The sequence below is a fragment of the Triturus cristatus genome, chromosome 10 (assembly GCF_964204655.1).
Source record: "Triturus cristatus chromosome 10, aTriCri1.1, whole genome shotgun sequence".
NCBI classification, from domain to species: domain Eukaryota; kingdom Metazoa; phylum Chordata; class Amphibia; order Caudata; family Salamandridae; genus Triturus; species Triturus cristatus.
This window is the reverse complement of record NC_140593.1, coordinates 408,967,284-408,979,595: the sequence shown is the minus strand read 5'-3', so window position 1 is coordinate 408,979,595 and position 12,312 is coordinate 408,967,284. Positions and strand designations below refer to the sequence as shown.

General features: G+C 43.3%; 1 protein-coding gene across 1 annotated transcript in view; it reads right to left on the bottom strand.

Moving 5' to 3' along the window:
• Positions 1–12,312, bottom strand: part of GPR158 (G protein-coupled receptor 158) — a 1,311,614-nt gene that overhangs the window by 228,434 nt on the left and 1,070,868 nt on the right. The window lies entirely within an intron of this gene.

Genomic DNA, 12,312 nt, shown 5'->3' with positions numbered 1-12,312 from the left:
CCGTTGCGCTTCACGGCTGGACTTCCTCCTCTCAGTGCTTCCCATACTCGTTGTTGTATGCCTCTGCCCTTCTTCTGCTAAACACCCTCCACATTATTTATCCTGGACTTGTGGATCTTTATTTCCCATGGTTTCCTGAATTCTCTGACTTCCGCCTGTTGGTGACTCGTCAAGCCTTCGTGAGTCACCTTCCTCGGAAGACTAGTGCGACCCAACTGTGATTATACCTGCTTTCTGACGAAGCTGACATTTATCTCCTGAACTCTGGTAACAAGTGAAGGTCGCTCTTTTTTTTGCTTATTTTTCTTTTTGATATTGTGCTCTGCTGCTATCTTTATACAAGGACTTGCGTACCTGGTTGTCCCAGCATTATAAAGGCAGTTTGATTACTATCTTAGCAGGGAGGAGCAAAGGGTGAGCCTAAGTATAGTTTAACTCAATGTAAACCTTCTGTTACATACATATAGACATTGAGTATAATATTCCTGCATCACTTGTTTTTACAGCATCCTGGGTGTCCTTTTCATAAACCCCCCCTACCACAACCGGAAGAAGGGAGAATTAAGGTATAGCACAGAATTGGAAGGGTTAGATAAGGATCCGTATGTCTTCTGTTCACTAACCCCTCCTTTTTCCCTTTTAGCCACCATACAGAAGCTTTTGAAGGCAGAGATTGTGCCCGACATTCATCACCTTTTTTACCCTTGTTTTGTCTCCCTTCTTCCCCTGGTCCCCTCTGCAGTAAGAGTCTGATATGCTTAGGTGGTGATTAAGGGAAGTTGTGGATATTGTCATCAGTTCCTGGGCGTCTCCGCAGAAATACAGGTGAGGACCTCACCGTCTTGAATCCCTGACACTGGGCACTTATCCACTGCTAATCAATGCTAAAGAGGATGTGCTCTCTCTTTTAAACTTGGCATGACTGGCTTACACCTGTTTGGCATATTTACTTTACCTGTAAGTCCCTTGTACCGTGGTAGCCCATATACCTAGCACCTGTAAATTAAATGCTACTGGTAGCCTTTCTAACCGGGCTCAGTCCTCTGCAACTGCAGGGTCAGCGTGCACAGTTTACTGCCACAGTGACTTGCCATTTAACCCCTTCAGTGCCCCGCCCTTTCCCCCTCCTGTGCCGGGCGTTGTATTAGTGGGTGGGGTTCATGACGAGATAGTCTCGTCATGGGCACAGCGCAACCGTGCTCCATGACGAGACTATCTCGTCATTGGCACAGAAGAGGTTAAGGTTGCTTGCCAAGCCTGAAACTCCCCTTTTACTACATGCAGGTCAGCCTTAAGGTAGCCCTATAAGCAGGGTGCTATGTAGATAAAAGGTTGGACATGAGGCGTTATTGTGTGGCATGTCCTGGTAGGGGCGAACACGCTTTTTTGTTTTCACTGCAGTAAGTGTTACTCCTCTCATAGGTTAGCATTGGGAATTCCCTTCATATGTTTGTAAGTGGTAATTTCTGATCTGAAAGGGGTAGCATTGCCATGTTTGGTATGTTTGGAATAGTGGTGATACATTCTTCCTGATGGTGTAGGAGGATTTTTCATTACTGTTGCTGAAATGCCATTGTTTTTTTTAAGGGCAGAAAAGAAAAACTAATTACCCTTGTTTTTTTAAAATATAGAATATATATAATTGAACCCCTACATTGTGGGGATGGAGCTATGAGGCCCAGCGAAGAATTCACTTACTCATAAGGATTCTACTTTTTAAGACAACCTTTGGAGTTTGATCAGTGAGTTATGATTTTTCTTAGAAATAGAAAAAATAATTTGAGTTATGGTGGTAATATAGGAATATCCACTGTCTAGTATAGAATGTGAACGGAATGAGTGATTGTATAAAATAGAGTATTTATTCTATCCCCCCTTTTTTAATACAATTTGTTTGAATGTAATGGCAGTGAGACATCCTACTTTGAATGAAAGGAAGGATGGTTTGGATGTACAATATATGGAGGCCATGTATAATTGGTTGCGTAGACAGCCAAGTTGATATTGATATATGCTGCATTTAATTTTCGGGAGGGTACCTAGTGTAATTAGCCTAGGAGCAGTGCCACACCGAGGAGCTCAAATGATAATGGACTATATGTTTTTTAAACATGATTTAGAGAAAGAGGAGCATATATAGTAATAAAATAATGTTTGACAATTATTATGAAATGTTTTGTTTGATTAGTAACAAATATGTGTTTGTACATAAGTCATACTGGGAAAAAGGTTTTTAAAGTGAGACATAGAAGAATTCTGTCTTGGAAAAGGTGGTCACAATTCACAAGAATGCTGCTGAAACGCGTTGATGTATTGAATTAACTAAATCTATTCAACAGGCCAGTATAATTGATGAGGAAGTTTGCCCAAATCATATGCCTGTTGTCTGATCTCTTTTATGGATTAGTTTACAAACTATAAAGAAGTATATTGTCGTCCATGTTTTGTGTCTCTCTTCTTTCTATCTCTCCTCCTTGTTTCAAATTTTCACTTATGTACAATTAACAACGCACTTTATTGAATTGTATAAAATATTGAAGCTATCGTTGTTTTGGAATCTGTTTGTTCATCTGGTATTTTAAAAAACGTTTATAATCATGTATTATATAACGAAAATGTCATTATTATGAAATGGTTTTTATGTGTGGGGCAATGTTTGAATTTATGAATTATTAACCATATGATACAAATCTCTAAGTATTAATTTTTACAAAATATATTTTTTCAACATTTGAGTATCTGTGGCACTACAACTATAGACTTGTTGGGCTGTGACATATGTGGAGTATGAATGCATGAGGTTTTCTAACATAGAATATATGACCAAATCACCAAAGGGAATATTTATTCTTCTTAGTAAGTAGTGACACAGGAATGTATGACAGCTTGTTGTGGGTAGTAGAGAGTTAGAGCAGCAATTTGTTTGCGGAGCCCATCCTAGGCCACCTGGGTGCAGGCTATGATATTAATCTCCGAACGGTTCCCTTGTGGTTTCTGGCTAATGAGAACAGACAATGGATTCAGGTGGGCAGTGTCATATTCAACCCCTAGGTGTGGTTCATGTATGGGGTGGTCACAGCCAGTAATAAGCAAAGTGGGAATGTGCGCATAGGTAGTAGAGCTCGAAATCAGTCGGCCAGGCCAGCCTGATCATAGGGTAGTGAAAGAATTTCCCAATGGATACTGGGCTGTTTACCATCAGGGATCGAAGCATTTTGAAGAACTGACTGGGTAGGAATTAAAATGCTGTAACATAGGAGTATTAGTTTAGGGAGCGCAATCATATTTATAAGTGCTATTCTTCCCATAAGAGACTATGGAAAACTGTTCCATTGCTATTTAGTGTCTTTGAGCTTAGCAATGGTCATGCCCTAGTTATCAGCAGTCACTCTGGTTTGTACCTATTGATCAATATGACCAAATATTTGATGGATGTGGTGGGCCATGACAGTGGGAATCCACTTTCCAAACAAATGTGGTCGGTGTCAATAAAAATATGGTCTACTTGGTCCAATTGATTGCTATGCCAGACATTGCCTTGAATAACGTGGCTCAGTTATAAATGGGCTGAGGTTGTGGTCTGATTACATTGATGTCATCAACATAGAGGAAAACAATAAGAATATGGGGAGAGAATTTAGTACCTCTGTGTCCATGCAACTGTCATGTAGTGCAGGCCTGATACTAGGGCATACAATAGGTGTGACAGTGGCATCTCTGCTGAGTTCCTCTCCCAATGGGGATAGGATCTGACAGTAGCCCAATTTTATGGATCCTGGTGGAGGGGTTAGTATATAACAGCCTTACCTTTTTGATGAAAGTTGGCGGCACTTCCCAAGCTGCCCCAAATCAGCAAACAAGAAGTGCCATCCCAGTGATTCAAAAGCATTAATAGCTACCATCAAGGCACACGGAGTCGTCTTCCTCCTCCACGTTCAGATGGTGGAGCTGTACAAATAGAGTATGGAGGTTGCACGTTGTGGATCTGCCTGGGATAAATTCCACCTGCTTTGTAAGAACAAAGTTAGGCAGGAGTGGCCTGTTAGCTACAACCTTTGCCAATATTTTCTTATCCACATTAAAGAGAGATAGAGTGTTGCATGAATCCGTTTGGATAGGCAGTTTACCAGGCTGGAGGAGAGTGCTGAGAGTAGCCTCTCTCATGTAGGGAGGGAGGGTACCCCACTGTAGTCCATCCTTATACACATTTAAAAGGTGAAGGGTCATCAATGGGGAGAAGGTATGGCAAAATTTGACTGGCATTCCATCATCCTAGTAGAGAGCCCAGCAATAGCTACTGTGATCTCATCTAGCATAAGCGGACTGCCCAGTAACAGACATAGGGAGACCTCTAACTATGCCAAGCTAATCTGTTTAAAATATGTGGTATGTTCCTCTGAGGTGTATGAAATGTGTGAGGTGTAAAGGGTAATGTAGTGATCCACGAATGCTGTCAGTAAGTCATCATTTTCATAAAGTATGACACCATCATCTGTAGCAAGTTGGGACACCTCGTGGAGTTGGCGGTCTTGACAGGTGATCATGGCTAGAGTTCTACCAGGTCTTTCAGACTCATTGGACACCAAGCTCAGGCTTCTTGGTGCATCTGTTTAATTTCTTGCTCTGCAGGTCTGTAAATTCTATCAACTTGCTGTTTATTTCCATTAGTAGTTGTGGCTCCTGGCATTGTGCATATTGTCTTTCTAGGTGTTGGATCCCTCTTTCCAGTAGATCTAGTCAGTTACAGAGAGATCTGGGCACTCCAAGCTGCTTGGCTATGCAGATACCCCGCATGTTGGCTTTAAATACCTCCCATTGCTCCCCGTAAGAATCTACTGAGGAGGTGTTAGTGTGGAAGTAAATATGTATTTCAGCCCTGACATTGTCTCTAAAGACGGAGTCATGTAAGACTAGGTGGGTGGGAGGGTCGCTAAGTGAAGGCCAGCGCCTGCATGCAGGTGATGTGAATGCATGCTTAACCAGGGAGTGGTCACATAGTCAGTCAGGAAGGTTCTTGATGATGTTATATTCAGGGGTTAGGACCATTTCGCAAAGCAGCACATTTCTTACATTGTCCTATATTTCAGCAGTAACCTTGTGCACATATTGGGTGTGCGAAAACGTTGGATTATTTTCTCCAAAACTAAACTTGTTTACACATCTAGCTTTGCACAACATTATCAAAATGCCCTGAACATCATGTACATGGTCTCCTTTCGCACTATGTACAAATATCATCTCTATCTTCATCCACGGTGTGGCATGGCAATCTCCAAATCCATAACATCACTAATCTATATCCACATCGCAAGGCTGCTTTCTATTATAAAAAGATGAGCATCCCGACAGACTGGTAGAGGAGGCACTTAAGCTGAAATGGAGCGTCCCTGCATGCTGAGACTCCACCACACAGCGGTCTGACATCTCCATTAACCCTGGGCGGACAACTACGCCACGCTCGCGTAGTTTGTGCTACTTTGCGCTACGCGAACTGCACGTAGCAAAGTGCAAAAACGCGTAGCGTAGCTGGCATTTTTTGCTTGCTCGCGGTCCTCAACATCAAGTTGGCGACCGCGAGCGAGCAAAATGACATCCCAGCGAGACTTTTTCCTCGTTCGCGATCAGCAACATCAAGTTGCCGATCGCGAGAGTGGAAAATAAACCTCCCGGCGACATTCTTAACACGGGGAGGTCAGGTTTCTCATTGCGAGTGGTCGCGTAAGCTCATGACCGCTCGCAAAGAGAAACTACCAGTACGCATTGAGAAAGCTGCCACTCGAGTAAAAATCTACTCGAGCTGCAGAAAACGACAGCTCGCACTGTGCAAGATGCCGTTTTTAATGATTGCACAGTGCGGACAAGCATCCAACACTGTGCAATCATCACGACAGCACACTACGCAGTTCGCGAAGTGCTATGCGTATCTCGCGAAGTGCACTTTGCATAGTTACGCGTAGCGCTACTACGCGAACAATGCCCAGGGTTCATCTCCATGCGGGGGTGTCCAGTTTGCGACCAAGACTGGCTCATACATTCTCTCTCATCAGGTAATGTGGTTAGATCATCTCTTGGGGGGATTCTTGGCTCTACACCTACACACACTCTAGGTACACTCAGAGTAGGGTTCACATAGTAGGAGTATGCTCAATTACTTCCTTGTTTTATATGCCTGCATATATACACTGTTTTAGCACCATGGTAGGACTATATCTACTATTTACGCTTTTGGTGTTTGTAATCACTTTCATCTGCTTCTGTCTATTAATCATTGCAGCACTCGTTTTTGTACTGTTTCTGTACTGTTTCTGAGATCCCTGATGGGTAAGGGTTGTCATGTTCAGTGATTGACAGAAACCATTTGCACCCTGGTAAGGGGGCTTACGTGGCACTGTGAGCTAGCTGGTCTCTAGGCCAACATATTCTGTGGGGTTGCCCGGAATCAGTCTAGACAGCAAGCCCTTAGTTTATGTTGACTAACAAATGCGTAAATACTACGGATTAGTAGAAACTACATGACAATATGTTTTGTCCACCCACCCATTTCACTGGAGATGAACCAGTAGTCTACTGCGACCAATATTCCATGCACAGTGGACACGTGCATTCCTTCCCTATCCCAGGGAACATCTGCCACCAAATATCAACATGACTGTGTGCCTACATAATATCAACAATTTTAGTTGCAGAGCATGATGAGCCCACATGCCGGCATTTGAGTAGTCTAGTAGTCTGTTGAGAAAGAGATTTAAGTCCCTTTCCCACAGCAGAGTATGAGGTGAGAGAGCCGTGCATCTGTTTCAGAGTTATCCGAGGTAATGGAGATTATCTGTGTTCGGGCTGTAAGTTTTAATGAGGACCAGGTGTCACCCCGCAACCCACGCTTTGGACCAGGTTGTATTGGGCCAGGAATATTTTCTTCATTTAGTAGGCAGACGGGGGAGGCCCCACCTGGTCAGAAGGGCCATACCCCTACCATGGTATGAGTAATTTGGAAAAGATCTGGGTCTGCCTGATTTTGCTGCAAATGTGGAGGTGGCTGAGGCACTAATGTGCATCTCCTGTAGGAAAGCAATGTTCATCTTATACTGGTCTAGGTCTAAAAGCACTACTCCGGTCTTATGGGGAAGGTTTAGACCCCATGCATTCCAAGTCAGACAGTGAAGAGTCTGTGAGTCACTATGTGCCTGAGTCATTGGTGCCTTGGGGAAAGCAACATCAATAGAGAGTATGTTTGCATTGAAAGAATGTTGCCTACTTGCCCCCCGGGAGTGCCACTAGAATCAACAGTATACAGTTCACATTTCAAGGGCACATTTGTGTATGAAACCCCTCCCTCCACTAACACCTGCCACTGCAACATGCCAATGAATATAGCCATAATGGTGGAACTAAAAATGCTACAAAACAGTGTACCGGTGTTGATGAACATCCGGTGTGCTTAGTTATAAAAACAGAGATTACCCTAGTAGGGGAGACCAAAGTGCCAACCTTTCAACACATCCTACTGTGGCAGTGCTTGCCAGCATAACATCATGTGGGGTTTAAGTGCAGGTCAGCATGTAAAACATTGAACATTTAGTAAATCAGTCTTGGACAGCATGACCCAATATTGGATAGTTAGGCAGGTAGAACTATGGTTGGCAACAGTCAGGACACTCTTAACCGAGTGGTCTGTTTAGTTGTCCATTGGGAAGCCCAACCTGCAGCATATTCCACATCAATCATGCCCTGCTCCTGGTCCACGGTGAGAAAAGACGCGCCATCACTGTCTGTCATTAGTTTCTTAACAAAGTGCAATGCATCATAGGCAGAGGAGAAGATGTAAGGCTTTCCACAGTGAGCAATTATTTATAAGTCATGCCCGGTAGAGCATGGAGTATTTACGTTTGAGCACCAGTGTTCTCGGCCTGCCTCCTGCACCACTAAAGTGAAATCAGGGCATATCAAAATGGTGGAGTTTTCATGTACCAAGGTGCACTTCTCATAGGTCATCCAGAATACTGCATCACAATCTCAAATGTTTAGTAGCCTGGCTATGATGGGATGGGTATAAGGGAGTGGTGGGCCCATTCTACAGCAACAAGAGGAAAGAAACAGTCAACACCAAACAGAGTCTTTGATAGGATTTCAACATAGCCAGCCATGGGGCCAGTATTCGTAGATTCCGGGATACCCACTATGCGTAGATTGTTGTGCCTTGATCTGTCTTCCAAATCTTTATTTGTTGCTTTTATAGGATCAAAGGCTTTAGACATATCAAGAAGCCTTTCATTGCTGTCCACAGTATTGTCCTTCATAGTGGATATTCTGGTCTCCATAACAGCTATACTTTTCTCGTGTTTGTTTATGGTAGCGGTCAGTTTGTCCACTGTTGCTATGAGGTTGACACGCTTGATATCAATGGACGAGTGGCCAGTCTGCATGTTGAATAGTAGAATTTTGATGTCAGGATCCTTTGCTGCCTCCTCGATATCCTTTGAAGCTGATTTGCAACCCATCAAGTGAGTTCTATTGGCTTTCTTGGTGTACAATAGGAATTTTGTCTGACTGTAATAGCTCTTCCCCATTGTGACTGGCTAATCGGGTATGGTGCAATGTAGTATAAGGGGCTATCAACTTGAGACCAGTGTGCCCCCCAAGAGGGGGCCCAGCTATCTCCTCTGGGTGCCCCTGTCCTAAGAAAGAGGACAGCACCGCCAAGTCCAGAGTCGCCTAGGTCCACCACCATTCTGAAGCCTGTTTATGGGGCAGCAGTCCCAGAAGTGCTCTGAACCCCCGCCCCAAGAGGTGTTGCAGATTGTCTGCAGGAAGCCATTAGCAGCTACCTGTAGGGGACGCAATTGGGTATATGGAGGATCCCACTCTCCCAGCGCTGGGCCAATACTGGGCAGCATATACAGTCCTCTACCGCAGCCATGCTGCTGGACAGCGGTCACCGCACCCATGCCTGCCCCTGCAGGACCCAGAACAGAAGGATTTCTTGGGTGGCCTCTCCAGCCAGCATGCTCACCTTGCCATTTGCATTTTCCCATTGCTGTGCTCTCATCCCCGGTAGCTCCATTAAGCCTACTCAGCCACAGGGCCAACCCGTGGTCCTCCATGATGGGCAGACAAGCTATGCAACAGATCATCAGGGTTGGGCTGCTCAGAGGGGCCAGAGAGTCTGCAGATCCACAACAGTCAGTGAAAAAGTACCCTAGCGATTGGCACAAGCTTCTGAACCATACCACGCAGCCGCCTCCTTGCTTACTGATCCTGGAGAAGGCCACTGGGCACAGCAAGGCTCTCCACTGCCACCATAGGGAGGTGTTGGACTTGATACACTGCCAACATCTGTCTATGGTGCTCATTGCATCCAGGCAGAGGTTTGGGTGGCACTAACAGCACAGATTATGCTGATGAGAAAGCTGGCACAAGGAGCCTAAAACAAGTGTGTCGATCTTGAAGGCGGGCACTCTGGCACCCCTGGGTCATGAGACTAGCTCACATATACAGCAAAGTGTGATGTGCTGGCAGGCAGAGTATAGCTAAAATCCTGAAATATGCCATGTACAGATTTGATTGATTCAAAGCAAAAAAGGATCTAAGAGAAGCTAATGGTTGGCCGGACAAAATAGTTACGGGGAAATGGTCGGAATCAGAAAATTGGGTTTTGATTTGGGTTTTGTGCCAATTGACAAAGCTGGAATTAATGTGATATCCTAAAATGCAATGTTTGAAGATGGGAAATGAGGCAGTGCAGATTCAAGGTCATGGGAAAGGGGTTCTGAATAATTCTGGAATTAATGTAAATTTCGATATGCTAGAGAAGAGTACTGCTTTTCATTTCCACTGGACAATCAGGCACTTGAAATGGGAATATTGATAAAAAATACAGATTGAATCAAGAATGATTTGTTTTGTTCCCAAGATTCAGCAGAATGTACAACTGGTGCACACACAATCATAAGCCCCAGCCCAACCAGTTTTTGTGCAGAATAAGGAAAATCAGAAACAATTTCACATGAATATGCCCATAGCCACAGTGTTGCAGCAAAGTGTGGAAAAACAAAATGTTATGTAATCCAGGGTACCAACGGAATCCATTAATGCTAAGTCATAACTTTCCTTAGTTTTCCCTAAAAATAATTCTTAATGACAGTACCTGAGGGGGGATTGTTTGCTTAGAAAAGTCCTGGAGGCAGACCAGAATGGCACAAATATTAAGGGGAGAAAATGTAACCTAACGGCTAGGGCGGTCAGCCTCAAATCTGGGGAACAAGCGTTAAGTATCGGCAACAACGCTCAACATCCTGTGATTCTGGGCAAATCACTTAACCTCCCCGAGCGTAACAAAAATGAATGTGTCCTTGTGTAACACAACTGGTGCTCATATAAAGTGCTCTGATAGCTGATACCCTCGGGTCAAGTTTGAGCTATATAAACCTCCGGGGGAAAAAGGGTGAGGTCAATGGCCACCTGCAAGATAAACTGTGTGATTTATTGTACATCGGCTGGTGCCACAATTGAAACCCAAGATGAACATTCTGTGTTTACAAATAAAACACAGGACTCAACATTTCAGCTGTTCCCAGTTCTGACTAAAGATGATTTGCTTCTGAATTTGAAACATACTGTCAAAAACGATGTGTGGGATTTCTCTGGTAAGGAGACCGGATTAATTAAAAGTGCAAAGCCTGATAGAATAAATGTGAAACCAAATGCAGTTTTGCCTTAAGTTGAATAGTACAAACTTTGAGAGAAGCAGAAGTAGGATGATGCCTGTCATTGGAAAAAGGATTGAACAGGTATTTCTTAAGGAAGTGCTTGGTAATCCTTGCAGCTCTCCCGTATTGGGAATAAAAAAACAATTAAGAATTTTCCAGTTTTAAGAAAAACAAATCATTTTGTGATTCTATGTTGTCAAGTGGTAGTCAATCCAATCAGTAACTTTGTTCCAGATTTCCACAGATGAAGAACGAGTTACAGTGATGACTTCGGCCAAGTGTTCTTCTCCATTTCCCTGCATGAAGACAGCCAGTATTTATTCATATTTCAATTCCAAAATAAAGTTCTTGTTTGGTGCAAAACCCCCCAAGGGTATTCTGAGAGATAGATCCTAAAGAAGGATTTAGAAAATTTGCAGCTGTCCTGACACACAGTCTTTGTGCAATACATAGATCTATTGGTAGCCTCTATGACAAATGAAGACTATAAACTTGACACAATTGCACTGTTGAATCATTAAGATGACAATGGTCATAAGGTTTCCCCGACAAAATACAGTAATGAAAAAAAATTAGTGGTTTATGTTGGCCATCACATTGAAAAAGGAGCAAGGAAAGTCTCAAAAGAATGTGTATCTGCAATTATGAAAATGAATCTTCCTACCACCGAGAGGAAAGTGAAGATGTTCCTGGGAATTGTTGGCTACAGTCATTAGTGGATCCCAAACTTTTCCTTGATTGCAAAGTTTTATTAATGCTATCTCACCATGATACTAAAGATCTGGTAACATTTGATGATGAATGTTTGGAGGCCTTCCAGGTGTTGAGGGAAACTTTGTGCAATGCTCCCGCCCTTCGAATCAATGACTAGAACTTTGAGTGTTTTCTTTATTGCCATGAGAGAGGTGAGTATACACGTTCAAAGAAACATGGAGAAATCATGAGACAGTTGGACTATTTATCAGCTGTGTTAGATCCAGTACCTGTAAGTCTTTCTGACTGTTTGAAATTGGTTGCAGCTGTTTGTATTGCAATTGAGCAAAGTGAGGGGACCGTGATGGGACAGACATTGATTGTGTTTGTTCCACATTCTCTCGAGATATTGTTGACTCTTACTCGGACTTAGCACATGACAAACAGTCCTCTGACCAGATATGGCCAAGTCATATTCGCAGATGAGAATATTTCAATCAAAAGATGTAACTTACTAATTGACTACTGCAATGCTGCTTCCTGTTCCAAACAATAATGGAGACAGAAACAGGAGTGATAATGATGGTCAATCAATCAATTGAATAATATATAGTTTATTAGTTAATTAAAACCTTAAACATGATACCGCATAGATGTTAGGTGGGCGTTGAGTCTGACCCTGGCAGACAGAGGTTTTGAGTATCTTGGGATTTTCCTGTTGCTGGATCATACCCGCTCCTGGGAGCACAATACGGCTCCCTTGGGAGGATATGAAGTCTTGGTCCCCACTGCCTCTATCCCTATTTTGTAGATTGACTCCAAAACTATCCATATCTCATTCTCCCTACCTGGTTTTGACAGGATAATAGAGTACTAAGTCAATTCCTGTGTGTGGGGGTAGGCACATCCTGTA